We start from the raw sequence: 15,316 nt of genomic DNA on the forward strand, positions 1-15,316 counted from the left end.
ATCTTCAATCAGAGTCTCAGTTGAGGCAGAAAGCAAGTCTTTGAGACGCTGGAGTAGACCACGGACCGTACTAGGGATCGGCTCTCCAATTGTCTTGGAAGGAGTTGGTTCGATGGATTCTGGGTCGAACGTAAGCAAGCTCGAGAGATCACAACCCTGGTAGGGCAAACAAAGTGAGTTTAGCAGGCAATGGTGGAATTGATGGAGCCAAGAAGGAGGGACATACCTCTCCCAAGGGAGGAGGAACAGCCGACGCAGTGACAATCGGCTTTTCTGTGGACTGAGATGGGTTAGCCATCTGGGCAGCCGCGATCACCGAGGTGGCTAGGTCCAGGGTGGCGGACGGCGTCGGTATCTCCTCAACGTCTCCGCTAGAAGTTTCCTCGGCCTGCAAGAAGAAGTGATTAGCCGATCCACACATGAAGACGGGAAAGCATGAAGTATGACCAAGAAGATGATTACATTTGAGACCTCCTGGCTTGATGAAGAGGCTCGTGGGTTCTTGCGGGCCCTTTTGACGCAGCGGCGCTTTGTGCGTGACCCCGATCTGCTCGGGGCTTGGGGGGCAGGGGGTTCAGTGATCGACCTTTTCTTGGAAGCCGGTGCTGGTGAAGCCGTCTGGCTCTGGGTGGTGGACCTCTCGGAATTACCCGAGCTTGAGTCCCCTGGACTAGATTCTTCGGCCCCGCTGGAGGTTTCTTCAGTGGAGGCCTGTAGGAAAGAATACGAGCGTGTTGTAAACAAATGGTTGAAAGCGGAAAAGTGTCTACAGGGTCTGAACCAACTTACACGCAAGCTTTCTTGAGCCGGAGCTTTACGCTTCAGGGTTTTTCTGGCAGCCACTTTCCTCACTGCCGTCCTCGCCTGAGTCGAGGCTCGGGGGGCAACCGGCCCCGAAGATGCTTTACTCTTGGGAGCCGATTTCGGTGAAATCGGATGACCCTGCATGATGACTTTCTTCAGGGGTGGCAAGCTCTGGCAGAAGAGAACCACTGGTGCCGGAGGGAGGAATATGAAAGGGGAACCGTCGGCTTGTGTGGGAGCCGGACCGTCTTGTTGCTGCCAGGAGAAAGAGTCAGGTCACAGACGATCATCATAAGGCGGATACAGGAAATGCTTAAGTAATGGTACCTGGTCTGCAGGGATGTCATACTCGGTGTCAAGCTCTCTCAGCAGCGGTCCTAGAGCCCTCCTGAAGACGTGGGTCTTCCACATAGACCACCAAGTTTCAAAACCATCGGTAGTGAAGGAGAAGCGGAGGTCGTGAGGAATTGGGATGGCCAAAGCATCAAAGAAGGTATAACACCTTTGGGCAGTAAGGATGTCAGGCAGGTCAGCTCTACTCGCTGTCAGATGGTGTAAGAAGAAGTGTGGAGGCACCTGTCCGAGACCAAGCTGTCGGGCTGCCACTACCGGTTGGTAACACTCATAACCGGGCTTTGTGATCCGGTTCGAGGTACTCATGCCAACAGGGAGGAAGCAAGGACGAATCATGAGGGAGTACAAATGCTGTGTGCTGGCGTCATCGGCAAAGTCATCCAATTGGAAAGAGACTGGGTTTTCAAAATTTGCCGATTCAGTATAAGGATCGAACAGGGGGTTGTCCAAGCCTTGGAAGAAAATCTTAAACCACCCTGCTGCTTCCTTGGGGATCAGCCTGCTGCCCGGGAGACCATACAGGGCTTGGCCGTAGCTGGTGCATCGGATCTCCTTTCCATTTACATCCGGGAAGGTGCAGGTGGTCAGCGGTGGGAAGTCTGGAATTTGGCTTTGGAAGTATAGTTGGGCCCACAACTGAATGAACCACCAGGGGCCGCCAGTTTTAACTGTCTTTCGAGAGAACAGTTTGACAGACATCAGTTGAAGGGATCGATAAATCTCTCCAAGAAATAGTTTGCCTAGGCCGAGTTGGGTGCCTTTAGCAAGTTCATAGGCCAGGGAGAGGTAATTCTTGGTGGGAGCAAGTGATGGGCCGCAGAATATGAAATGCTCCAGCCAGAAATTCAGGAAGGCAGTGTGCTCCCTCTCTGTCACGGGGCCTTTGGTTTTCATATAACGATTGAGATAGGCGCCCCAGCTGGTGCACTCTTTTTTAGAGGAGAGGGTGAAAGGGACTTTTGGCAGTTTGAATGCAGAAGGGCTGGGAGATGCAATGTCTAGCCCTGTAATCATGGCCACATCTAGCAGGGTCGGTGTCATAGGGCCATGACCAAACATGAAACAGTTCAGTGCATCAGACCAGAAGTAGCCGATGGTTTTCAGGATGTTCTCATTTTTCTCAAGAGGAGATAATGACAATGACAGGGCGTCGGCTATCCCTATGGTTTCCCAAGTGGCATAGTGGGATTTTGATACTCTATTGTACCATGCCACTCAGCCTTCAGGAGGATTAGGCCAGGCTCGTAGGCAGTCGGCCCAGGAAGTTAGATCTAGGTTCTGGCTCACAAAGGGGATTCTGTTAGCTTCGCACGAAATTAACAGGGCAGGACTCTCAGAAGAACGAGGACCGAGGCACATCGAATTTGCGAGAGAAGGGTGTGGCAGAAGGATGTCTGAAGCCTAAATTAGTAGTGGAGCAAAACATTAATTCAGGTGTTTGCCATTAATCTCATGTCAAGTCGAATGGCGAGAGGAGGTTGAGGATTACCTTCAGTCCAGAAGCCGTGGTATCGGTGTTGGATGATTCCGCCATGGGATGCGATTGAAGGAGTCGGGGGCGGCGTGGTCGAGATCTGTGTAGGTGGTTGTGGGTTGGAACTGCGCAGGCGGCGATTTGGGGATCTGAGTTTGCCTTTTCAGATGGAGGTCGCAGGTTACCGATTGGAGGGGCGGCTAGGTCGACGTTCCTTGTGTTTTTATAATGGAGACCGGTGCGATGCCATCGGCTCTTTTTGGGAGATTGTGTGACTTTGACTATCGGCAAAACAATTGACTGAAAAATACTTCTTCATTAACAGAGGAGGGTTTTTACAATGAAGAGCCGATTGCTCAAAGGAGGACAAAAGAAGAGCCGATTGCTCGCATACTACTGATGCTATGTCACTAATCCTCACTGCCCTCGTCGTCGGCATCGTAACTGCCGCCGGCGCTGCTTCCGGAGAATTCCTCGTCACCGCTGCTCCAGCCCTCGACCGGAGCTTCTTCCTCTGCGCCGTCGTCGTCATCTTCACTATCTGCCCAAAGGCGGAGGCGCTTCGCTGGCGGGTATCCAGTGGAGGAGGAGGAGTCATCCTCCTCCTCTTCTTCCTCCGTATTTTCGTCTTCCCCTTCCTTATCATCGGAAGTGAGATTCCTCCAGGAGGAGAGGTCATCTTCGTCTTCGCTCTCCAGTTCCCCTTCAACCAGGAGGTGGAGGTCGCCCTCCACATCGGTCAGGGGCATGTCACCATCCGACATGAGGTCGAAGTCCCACTCGAGCTCCGACATTGGTTCGCTTGGGGAAGAAGATTGGAAAGAAAGGCCGGAGGAGACGGAGGAAGGAGAAGACATTGCTACAGGGAAAGAGGGTTTTTTAGTGCCAATAGCAAGAACAGAGGAAGGGGGTGAAGGAGGCTAGTCAATCGGCACAGTTTAGTAAGGGGAAGCCTAATGAGGGATTTAAGGCCATTGCGGTCTCCAAGGAAATGGTGCTAAAGTTATCAAGTTTTGCAAGAAGTTGAGGAGACAAAACACCATGGTAAAGGATACTACAACGGTTCTGCCACGACATGACCCGTCGATAGAAAGTGTAATGATTTTGGAAAATGTCATTTCCAAAACCAGGGGGGCATGTGTTATCACCAGAATTTGACCAAGTCAGAGGTGGGCCGCGATCAAGATGGACTTAAAGAAATATACATGGAAGAATTACGTGAATCGGCCTCGTGTACCAAGTTTGGGCTAGTCTGCCCTTGTACCTGTAATTTATTAGATCGTATTTTAAGTTAGAGTTTTACCCGTGCACGGTTAGGTGCACGCCTGAATTAGAAAGTCCCCTGGACTATAAATATGTACCTAGGGTTTATGGAATAAACAACAACTCATGTTCAACCCAAACAAACCAATCTCGGCGCATCGCCAACTCCTTCGTCTCGAGGGTTTCTATCAGGTAAGCGACATGCTGCCTAGATCGCATCTTGCGATCTAGGCAGCACAAGCTCCACGTTGTTCATGCGTTGCTCGTACTGAAGCCTTTTTGATGGCGAGCAACGTAGTTATCATAGATGTGTTAGGGTTAGCATTGTTCTTCGTTTAAGCATGCTAGCGTAGTGCAACCCTTGCATATCTAGCCGCCCTCACACCTATCTTAGGTGTGGGGGCGGCACCCCGCTTGATCATTATTTAGTAGATCTGATCCGTTACGATTGCTCCTTGTTCTGCAAGGATTAGTTTAATATCTGCAATAGTTAGGCCTTACAAAGGGGGGGAGGATCCAGCGGCACGTAGGGTGGCGTTCGCAAGTCCTAAACAGGATGTTCCGGGGATCAACTTCGTGTTGGTTTTTAGGCCTTGTTCAGGATCGGCTTACGAGCACCGTGCGTGGCCGCGAGGCCCAACCTGGAGTAGGATGATCCGATTATGCGGTGAAAACCCTAAATCGTCGTAGATCTCATTAGCTCTATCTTGATCAAGTAGGACCACCATATATTCGTGCACCCCGTACGAATCATGGGTGGATCGGCTCCTTGAGCCGATCCACAGGATAACCTGAGAGCCGATCGAGGCTCGTATTTAATGTTTACGTGTATGCCATGCAGGAAACTAAGCGAGGCATCTCCATCACCTTCCTGACCAGGTATAGGTCAGGTGGCACGCCCTTGCACCCAGCATCGGACGTGTGACCAGAAGAGCTTTGCGGGCCGTCGCTCGGAGGGGTCTCAGCCAGCCGCAGCTCTAGGCTCTTCCCGGCAATACGGTGTTGACAGTCGCTGCCCGTCGGTGGGTTTTGGCAGTCAACAGTTATACCTTGGCTGCATGATTAGTTGTTGATTGTTGAATGTTGTCTTGTTGTTGCAATGTGATTGATTGTGTTCCTTTTATATTTCGCGGCGATAGATTCGAACATTATCGGGTTTGAAGGAGAGGAAGGATTTGAAGAATTTGAAGAAGTCCAGGGACAAATAAGCCAACCAAGGCAAGCCATCTTTTGATCTCTTGCTATTTATCCTTCTTGTTGTGTTCATTGTTCCATTATATACTTGGTTCCTTGTATCATGTGTGATGTTTGGTCCTCTACTCTATGCATACTTATTCCCAAGTATGTTGAACCCCTTGTTGATGTTAGGGCATGCTTACCCTAAGCATGTATGTCCCCTTGACCACTTATATTGTCACCTTCTTAGTGGTATAATGATTAACATCATGACCCTTGTTGAATCATCTTAGTTATGATGTCCCTATGCATGCTTATCCTAAGTATGTATGATCCCCTTGACACCTCAATTATCATATCCTTAGTGGTATGATGGCTAGCATCATGCCTTGATGTATCTTAGTTCATCCACAAAACTATAGGTTGGGAACCCCCTTGGAAAAATACCTTGTTGAAAAGAATTTTTGAAAACCTTGGGTGAGTTGGACTTACCCAAGCGTGTGTTTACGAAAGGAAAGGATCTTGGCAAAGATGGTTGGAAAGAAAGTCTTGTTTTCGAAAACTTTGGCGCCTAAGTATTCACCCGTGACAATTAACCCGCGCAACCACAGCTACTCCAAAGTGGGCACGGAGCTTAGCTTGACGTTTGTTCTTCTTAGCATGAGGCACCGCACAACTATACAAGGGTACGGTTACCCCCGAGTCCGGGTTGTCATGGTTGGGACAATAGTATAACGGGAAGCCTTCGGGCTGACCCGTCCGGAAGACACTATGGGTCTCCTGGCTTGGCGGTGGAGCCACGCTCAAAGGGAGGTGAGCTGCCACGGTGCCGGGGAGGTACATACTCCATAGGGTAGGACCTCTTGCTAAGTCGAATGGGCGAAAGGCTATGTTCGGGTATCCGTCGTGGCATATGTTGTTATGCGGGGATGATGCCCACACGATAGGTATCCGGATAGAGGTGGGGAAAGTGTGCAAACTCTGCAGAGTAAAATCTATTCGAATAGCCGCGTCCGCGGTCATGGACGGTTGGAATGGCTGTTGCTTAGCCTGATGAGTTTTTGGTTTACAAATATTGTTTGGAAAATGAAAGAAAGGAACTTGTTTTCGGAGTACCGGAAGGGTACGGGAATGGTTAGGTTGACCATATGGAGATGGTCGGAAAGGAAACAAAATTGGGTTACCCCCTCCCTAGTGTTTTATGTTGTAGAACTCTTTTGAAGTATCTTCTTAAATAGAGATATAGAGATGTCTTAGATAAATTCTTGAAGTGTCCCCTTCAATCGAGAAGTTGGGATGCTATCTCCACCAAAAACATCTCTTCTCTTCTACATGCTATATCCACAAGAGAAACTATTCTTCCTCTCTTGTCTTCTTTAGTTAGAATTGGTATCACCTTCTTGATGGTTTGCGAGTCCAATTCAAATGTACTCACGGCTTTGTCCCTGGCTATTTACTTGGCCAGACTTGGAGGAGTTCGACTAATGAAGAAGGTTTTTGGACGACGTCTATGCGAGCTAGGAACGTCTTCCCAGTCAGTTGCCTGTAGGGTTATGGCAGATGACTTGGGTACTGCGCTGCTGAAGTGATGATGCTACTCTGATGTTTAGTTAGGCCCTTCGAGGCTATTATGTAAGTATTGGTCATGTGACCATGTTGTAATTTTCTTATTCCTCTTTGTAATGGATGGTGTAATTTGATATCAGTTCGGTTATGTGTTCACGACACACTGATCATGGAATCGTGAACTGTATACATAACAGGGAATTTCGGACAGCTAGTCCGGGGTCCCCACAGAGCTGGTATCAGAGCTATCCTGACTGTAGGAGACCTTAGTTAGCATGGACGTTAGTTAGGAAACAATTACTTGAGAAAAACTATTTATGAAACAAATTCTTTCTTTAGTCGGAAGCATAGCTTCTACTCCTCTTATTTCTTCAAGACTTCTAAATTCTTGTCTCTCCACTTGATTAAAATGTTTGAAAAAAAAATTACTCTATTGTCTAATCCATTTCAAACCTACATGATTGGACGATGTCCCTGACTCAGACCCGAAGACTCGAAGTCAAAGATGGATCAACCTTTCATGAAGTCTCACGTATCTCCAACGACAACTACTGAAGATTGGAGGCCGACTTAGTGTGCACATAAAAGAGATAGTAATATCATGTCTTTGGTTATCACCAAAGTCTGTCAGGGAGCTGACCTTGTTCCTCCATGGACTTGCACTTTTTGCAGTCATCAGGGATCAAGTCCTCAGTTTCTTGACTAGTAATTTTTAGGCCAGCCACGAGAAGATATCGACTTCGGGAGCACCTCAACAGCTACCTCTTCAAAGACCTCATGTTTCCGGGATGTCGAGACTAGAAGTTCTACACAGTTTTCTCCTCCGCCTCAACATCAATGACTCAACACCCGGCCCCTTCACCACCAAATGCTACAAGGATCCAAGTTGAAGTCGATGCCAGCAAGATGAAGACGTCGACATATGTGACCAGCCCCAAACCTATAGGATGGATAGGAAAAACTCAATCTCTTCGATTGAGCTACCCCCACGTGTTAGGTATCTCTAGATACTTAGAGTGCCTTGTTTGGTATGCTGATTGCTTGTAGTTCCCTAGTGTGCTGCCTTGAGTGGTTGTATCTGTTTGTTGTGTGCATGTATGTCTGCTATTTAGACGTTCCCGTCCTTTTTAATTGTTTGAAATTTGTAAAACAGAAATTAAAAATGGAAATCTGCCAGTGTACTGTTTTGCTAATAAAAATAGTTTGGTAGCTCCGATTGATGTGATTCCAATTGCACTAGAACCAGTATGAAATTATCTTTCAGATGCCACTGACCTTGTATTTTTAGGATTTTTGTGCGATTTTTAATAGATAAAACTGGATCACTGTTTCTGGTTAGTATTTTGAGTCTCAAAATTTGAAAAATAAATATTTTTGAATGATTCCAATTGTGTTGATCTTGTTTTGTTACTGTGCATCTAGAAAAAATACCAGTAGTCTCTGTTAGTGGTATTTTGTCTCTGGTTATGGTTGCATGGGTGTCACATGCGATGATAGGATTAAAGTTTGCCTCGCCGATGTATTGCTAACTGCTAGTTAGTTGGGTAGATTACCGAAAGACTCTAACTCTAAACCCGTTAGCAGTTGTTTTTCGACCGTTAGGGAAACTAACTCAGACCCCTATCTACGCCGACTACTCTCAAGGTCATCTGAAGCATCTCTACTACGCCAACAAAGCAAAAGCCAATACCTTCAAGATCCGCTGAAGCATCTCCACTTCATCAAGAAAGCAGAAGCCCCTACCTTCAAGAGTGACTGCACCTCTACGAGAAGACATACTAATTTGATCCAACCTTAGAGCATAACCGCACTGACCTCGAGGATATCTTCTTGAAACCACCCTCTAACACGCCGTCTAACAAGCTGAGAGGACATTAGCGTCAAAGACAAGCTACATCACATGGTTCATCAGGTCCTCCTCAAGTGAAGCTCCTGAAGATACCTCAAGAACTCAAGACTAGGTGCAACTTACCCGCTCACTTCCAACTGGTATAAGTCAACACCGACCCCCAAGCTGAAGATTGTCTTCAACGGCCTTTGTTGATGCTTCATATGGATACCAACCAGGCGCTTTATCAACTTACTAACTTACCTCGCATCCCTTGGTTTTGTAAACACCGTGTTTACCTATTTGAAGTCGTGGTCTACATGTCTCTCCCGAAGATTCTTCAACTGGATACAGAAGAACGTTGACTTCTTCAGAAGCTCCAGACAGAACCACAATGCAGAAGCTCTGAGTTTTTCCAAAAGCCCGATGAAAAATATTAAGGGTGGAAGACCGATGAAAAATACTGAAGGTTGGAGCTAACCCTAAAACTTAAAACTTTCTAAAACACCGTTGGAAACATGGGACTACACTAACGCCTCTTGAAGCCATGGACTGCACAACGTCCTCTGAAGATGTTCGACTCAAGGCGAGAGATCAATGACTTCTCCAAAAAGCGCCCGACAAGACCCGTGGCCGAAGCTTAGAGTTTTCAAACCCCCTCCCCGATGAACAATTTTAAGGGTGGAAGACTTCATCTTCCACTAAACTTTTAAGCTAACTCAAAAAGGTTTTCAACCCTGCTCAAGCACCGTTGGGTGCACTAACCATCCCATAGTCTTGAACCTCCTCTAGGACCGTCAAGAAAACTACGGATCTAACACTTTCATGGAGTAGTCAACCTCCTCATGAAGCTTGCTCTCGGCCAGAAGTTACCATGTCTCTCGGAAGCTGAAGTTGCAACCCTTTCAACAACGGCACATCTACAGAAGAATGGAGTCTAACTTTCGTTAAGTTTTACAACCCCTCTAGTTCTGCGCTCAGTAATCTCGGGACGAGATTATTTTAAGGGTGGAAGATCTGTAACACCCCAACTTTTGCAAACTTGTTTAGTTGTCCTTATTGCAAAAATTAGGGGGAACACAAACTTTTTCTATAGACTAATTAATATGAATTGCCTTGATCTGTTTGTTATGATGAATTGCCTTGATCTGTTGCTAGATGTGTTGTCTTAATTTCCTGTTGAGTTTTGTCTTGAGCCACCTCTTAGAACAACACCTCTAGTGGTAAAACAAACAACTCACCTAATAAAACACATGTGTGTCCTAGGAAAAGTTGTTTTCCTTTTTACTACCTCAAACTCTTCCCCTGATGGCAACCTGAGTGTGCCTTCTTAATTTTTCTCCTTGTGGTACAACCTAGCTCAATCATCCTAAATTTAAAACTTGGGATCATCTTCCCCTAGCTACATCCCTCTCTTATACCCACTCATCCTTGTTGGTTTTGAGGCCATGTCGACCATCTGTGTTGACAGGCTTATAATGTCCAGACTTTGGCAATTGATCCTTAAGCACTCACAACTGTTATTGTTGACCTCAATGCATTAATCTCATCTGTGCAATACCATCTATAACTTCCACGTCTTGCATGTCTCATTCTACTCTTGCAACTCTTATACTCCATTGATCTTGTACCCTATCCAATGTTTAACCTCAAGATCACTTTCTGCACTTTTGCCTCTTGTGTTTATTCAAGTTTAATCTTCCCAAAACCAAGAGTGGAATGATGGGTACATTTTGTAGTCACCATCTACCCTTGAGAACACTCCTCCCTAAATTAGTTTCCTCTCTCAAAAACCCTATTGTTTTTCCTTCTCTAGTTTTGATCACAAAACTACTTCTAGTTTTATTAAATCTTTTCAAGATAAGTCTTCAAGGAAAACAAGGAGCTGAAATGGGTTTTGTTTTCTCATCCCATTTCTACCTAGTACTGATTTCTAAAACAATTATTTTCTATCTTGCCTTCTTTTTAACAAAAGGCTTGTTTATGGTACCTATACCATTTCTTGTTTGCTTTAAATTTGAGAAAACTCTACTTCACTTGGGAAAGTAAGTACAACATTTTGAACTCCTATGTTCCAACTAGTTCTCTCAACATTTTCAAATTCCATTCCACTTGAGTTCATTCCCAATTGTCCCTAGACAATTGAGGTGTTTCAAATACTTTATATTCTCTTCCATCATCACCTTGATCTCATAAATTGATGAGTTATGTCAATATATTCATCCTTGTGAGTATATGGATACTTCACTCACCTTCTCTCTTAACCTTGCTCTATCATTGACTAAACCACCATCACCATCCCATCTAGCTACCTTGGCATGCTCATGCATTGTTGCATGCGGCCAACCCCAATCCTTCAATTTTGAATTCTATTAAAAACTTTTATTCATCAACTATACCTTGGGAACCATCTTCATCATAAGTTGGTCTCAACCAAAGTGGTGGAGATTATTCTCATGGCACATGTCACCTTCATACTCCTTTTTTATCTATATGTATCTACTCCTATTTTTTTATCATTATCAAAGTCACTCATTGACATTATCTTCTCAACATCATGCCTTGAACTATTCACATGAATGTTGTGCATCTCTCTCACATTTCTCTCTTGCTCATGACAAGAAAGGAGCCGGCCATGACTTGAAATTCGGCCAGCCCCTCCTCTTCATTTCCTTCTCTTGCAAGCCTTGCCTCCCAACTACCCCAACAAATAAATGGGCAGCCACCCACCTTAGCCAATCAAAATGGAGGCAGCCACCATCCTCCCTCTATATAAGAGCTTGGCTTGCCACCTCCACTCCCCTTGGCTCATTTCTTTCACACTCCACTCCCTCATACCTTCCTCCCCCTTCCTCCCCACGAGTTGCTGCTCCTCCTTAGCTCCATGGCCGGCCATGGCCATGGAAAGCCACCAAGATGGAGCTCCCCTCCTTCCTCAAGCTTATTCTCACCATGAGAGCATCTCTCTCACTCTCTTCTCCCCTAACCTTTGATTGAATCCAGCTCCCTTTCTCTTCTCCCCTCTCACAAGATTGGATCTTGATGCAGGTGCATGTTGGTCTAAGCATGGAGAAGGTTGAGCTATCCTCAGATCTGAAGTTCTTGAGCAAAGTTCGTCCAAAACCTTGCAGTAATTTCTGTATCTTGCTGTTTCAGATTCTAGTACGAACTTGTAAAATCCGCCAAATCTTGTGTGCAGATCCAAATCGAGTGATTCAAAGTTCCGCAGATAGGTATTGAAAATATCTACAACTTCGCGTTGGTCTCATCCTCAAATTCGTTACGGATTTTGCATGGTAAATAAAGTTCTGCAAACGTGCAGAATCACTGTTTGTGAGATTTCTTCCGTTTTACCAAACTTTTTTGAGCAAAATCAACTGCGGTTGAAAGCCATATCCCGTACCTTCATTTTGGCGGTGGTTTCACTTCGATTGACCTCCTGAAATTGAAATGGTTCACAGATCAAGATCTGGTCAGATCTGACTTTGTCGAATTAAACCAGGAGCTTGGAAACGAATTTTTGAATGAAACCAATTGGATAAGAACCACCTATTCAATAACTTTCAGATGCACCTGACCTCATATTTTTATGATTTGTGTATGATTTTTGATGAATTAAACTTGTTCTGTGTGTTCTGCAGACATGGCTGTTAGCTTTTAAATCATCAAAAATCCATTTTTGAACCTAATTGTGTGATTCCAATTCTGTAGGATTACTGAATGTTTTCTTAATCATCTCAAAGAAGATTCAAACCTTTATCTGTTCTGCAACTCCATAGTTAAAGCAAATGGTGAAAACATGCAGTAAACTTGTAAATCCAATTTTGGGAGTTTTAGAAACAATTTGAACCCAAATCCAATTGTGTGTGAATCTCTGTTTAAATATCTTTCGAATGCCAGTGGCCTCATATTTTTAGGATTTTTCTATGATTTATGGCTTACAGATCTTGTTTTCTATACAGTCAGATTCAAAGAAATTCCTAAAATTGTAGGTTTAATATTTTTGGGTGATTCCAATTGGGTTAGTCTTGTATTAGTACTGGCTATATAGGAAAAATATTATTAGTCTCTGTTAATACATATTTGTTGCTGTTAGTAATGTTTATGTGTGACATGCATTGTTGAAGCAAAACTTTTCGGTTTATTTAAAACCCTTGACCAACTCTTTTTAGTAGAGATGGCAACCTTTGTTTTATGTTTGCAAAACAAAACCTCTGCAATTTAACTTTAGCTCTTTTGTTTTGCTTAAGTCTTCAAATGGTGGGGCATATCATTTGCTTCCTATTCTTGTGTAGTGTTATGTAAGCTTTATAAAATAGGGAGAATGATTGCCCGCTTTTGCAAAAATGTTTCAAATTATAATGTGAATGTTTTTGATGCCAAACTAATGCACTTGTCATCTTTATGGTGTTATCTACCAGGGGATAATTGGTTTATACCATGGTGATAAACGAGAGAGGCAATTGCTAAGTTGTGATGCACTCATACCTTTACTAGGTAAATAAATGAGGTTTTCTAAATTAAAACTCTTAAAGTTGTTTTGTGGTATCTATAGGTCCTTAGTATGTTATACCTTGGCTGCATGATTAGTTGTTGATTGTTGAATGTTGTCTTGTTGTTGCAATGTGATTGATTGTGTTCCTTTTATATTTCGCGGCGATAGATTCGAACATTATCGGGTTTGAAGGAGAGGAAGGATTTGAAGAATTTGAAGAAGTCCAGGGACAAATAAGCCAACCAAGGCAAGCCATCTTTTGATCTCTTGCTATTTATCCTTCTTGTTGTGTTCATTGTTCCATTATATACTTGGTTCCTTGTATCATGTGTGATGTTTGGTCCTCTACTCTATGCATACTTATTCCCAAGTATGTTGAACCCCTTGTTGATGTTAGGGCATGCTTACCCTTAGCATGTATGTCCCCTTGACCACTTATATTGTCACCTTCTTAGTGGTATAATGATTAACATCATGACCCTTGTTGAATCATCTTAGTTATGATGTCCCTATGCATGCTTATCCTAAGTATGTATGATCCCCTTGACACCTCAATTATCATATCCTTAGTGGTATGATGGCTAGCATCATGCCTTGATGTATCTTAGTTCATCCACAAAACTATAGGTTGGGAACCCCCTTGGAAAAATACCTTGTTGAAAAGAATTTTTGAAAACCTTGGGTGAGTTGGACTTACCCAAGCGTGTGTTTACGAAAGGAAAGGATCTTGGCAAAGATGGTTGAAAAGAAAGTCTTGTTTTCGAAAACTTTGGCGCCTAAGTATTCACCCGTGACAATTAACCCGTGCAACCACAGCTACTCCAAAGTGGGCACGGAGCTTAGCTTGACGTTTGTTCTTCTTAGCATGAGGCACCGCACAACTATACAAGGGTACGGTTACCCCCGAGTCCGGGTTGTCATGGTTGGGACAATAGTATAACGGGAGGCCTTCGGGCTGACCCGTCCGGAAGACACTATGGGTCTCCTGGCTTGGCGGTGGAGCCACGCTCAAAGGGAGGTGAGCTGCCACGGTGCCGGGGAGGTACATACTCCATAGGGTAGGACCTCTTGCTAAGTCGAATGGGCGAAAGGCTATGTTCGGGTATCCGTCGTGGCATATGTTGTTATGCGGGGATGATGCCCACACGATAGGTATCCGGATAGAGGTGGGGAAAGTGTGCAAACTCTGCAGAGTAAAATCTATTCGAATAGCCGCCTCCGCGGTCATGGACGGTTGGAATGGCTGTTGCTTAGCCTGATGAGTTTTTGGTTTACAAATATTGTTTGGAAAATGAAAGAAAGGAACTTGTTTTCGGAGTACCGGAAGGGTACGGGAATGGTTAGGTTGACCATATGGAGATGGTCGGAAAGGAAACAAAATTGGGTTACCCCCTCCCTAGTGTTTTATGTTGTAGAACTCTTTTGAAGTATCTTCTTAAATAGAGATATAGAGATGTCTTAGATAAATTCTTGAAGTGTCCCCTTCAATCGAGAAGTTGGGATGCTATCTCCACCAAAAACATCTCTTCTCTTCTACATGCTATATCCACAAGAGAAACTATTCTTCCTCTCTTGTCTTCTTTAGTTAGAATTGGTATCACCTTCTTGATGGTTTGCGAGTCCAATTCAAATGTACTCACGGCTTTGTCCCTGGCTATTTACTTGGCCAGACTTGGAGGAGTTCGACTAATGAAGAAGGATTTTGGACGACGTCTATGCGAGCTAGGAACGTCTTCCCAGTCAGTTGCCTGTAGGGTTATGGCAGATGACTTGGGTACTGCGCTGCTGAAGTGATGATGCTACTCTGATGTTTAGTTAGGCCCTTCGAGGCTATTATGTAAGTATTGGTCATGTGACCATGTTGTAATTTTCTTATTCCTCTTTGTAATGGATGGTGTAATTTGATATCAGTTCGGTTATGTGTTCACGACACACTGATCATGGAATCGTGAACTGTATACATAACAGGGAATTTCGGACAGCTAGTCCGGGGTCCCCACAGGACAAGGAGAAAGCTGAGGTTGAATCCGCTCCGCCTAAGCAGGCCCTCGCGACCGTAACTGGGCTGGATGAAGGTACTGATTCAGAAACAACTCCACCCAACACCGAAATTCCGGGTCTGTTAGATCCGAGGGCACCGCATCGGGTTCGTACCCGCGCTACGCTGGAGCCCCATCAAGGACGCGGCCTTGACTTCAATGAAGGGATGTGTAATAACCCAGAACATAGGAACACCGAAGGGTAGATTTAGAATTGGGATATGCATTTCATCGCAAAACGAAGGAAATTTCGCGCCTTATTGCATAATAACCTAAGAGGGATCGAGGTTCTCTCTCATTGCAATTAGGATTAGGCA

General features: G+C 44.8%; 1 long non-coding RNA gene across 2 annotated transcripts; it reads left to right on the forward strand.

Annotated features, from left to right (window-relative positions):
- The first annotated feature begins 11,082 nt into the window (after window positions 1-11,082).
- On the forward strand, window positions 11,083-14,901 carry LOC127334052 (uncharacterized). Of its 2 annotated transcripts, XR_011751020.1 has the most exons (5): window positions 11,083-11,576; window positions 11,665-11,698; window positions 12,887-12,962; window positions 13,129-13,207; window positions 14,631-14,901. It is a non-coding gene; the product is annotated as an uncharacterized lncRNA (long non-coding RNA). The 2 variants fall into 2 exon arrangements; XR_011751021.1 differs by lacking the exon at window positions 11,083-11,576 and having other exon boundaries at window positions 11,693-11,761.
- The last annotated feature ends 415 nt before the right edge of the window (window positions 14,902-15,316 follow it).

The sequence above is a fragment of the Lolium perenne genome, chromosome 2 (assembly GCF_019359855.2).
Source record: "Lolium perenne isolate Kyuss_39 chromosome 2, Kyuss_2.0, whole genome shotgun sequence".
Classification (NCBI taxonomy): Eukaryota; Viridiplantae; Streptophyta; class Magnoliopsida; order Poales; family Poaceae; genus Lolium; species Lolium perenne.